The 386-nt window shown below is 59.3% G+C and overlaps 1 protein-coding gene across 1 annotated transcript in view; it reads left to right on the top strand.

Annotated features, from left to right (window-relative positions):
• Positions 1-386, top strand: part of PBK (PDZ binding kinase) — an 11,727-nt gene that overhangs the window by 3,869 nt on the left and 7,472 nt on the right. The gene's annotated exons all lie outside the window — the stretch shown is intronic.

Below are 386 nucleotides of genomic sequence, written 5' to 3'. Positions count from 1 at the left end.
AGCCGAGGGTGGGCCGGGAATGGCGGGAATGCGGGCGGGATAAGACACGGAGCATTCCCGGCAAAGAACCCTCGGGAATTCTCCGGCTGCCTGAGGATCCATCGGTGAGAGTCCATGAAAAAGGAGCTGGAGGCGCCGGAATGTTCTGGGGGATGGATGGGATTTATCGGGAATATCCAGCTGGAGACACCGGGATCTCCTCAGGGAATGTGGGGATGGATGGGATTTATCGGGAATATCCAGCTGGAGACACCGGGATCTCCTCAGGGAATGTGGGGCTGGCTCCGGTTTCCTTGGGAATCTGGAGGCTCTGGAATCTCCGGGAGGGATCCGCAGGGCTCTGGAATGAACCCAGGGATGCACAGGGAGCTGGAATTCCTCGGGGA

This window comes from Corvus brachyrhynchos, unplaced genomic scaffold, assembly GCF_000691975.1.
Source record: "Corvus brachyrhynchos isolate BGI_N302 unplaced genomic scaffold, ASM69197v1 scaffold420, whole genome shotgun sequence".
Lineage (NCBI taxonomy): Eukaryota > Metazoa > Chordata > Aves > Passeriformes > Corvidae > Corvus > Corvus brachyrhynchos.
The sequence above is the reverse complement of the archived record's forward strand: the minus strand, read 5'-3'. Positions and strand labels throughout refer to the sequence as shown.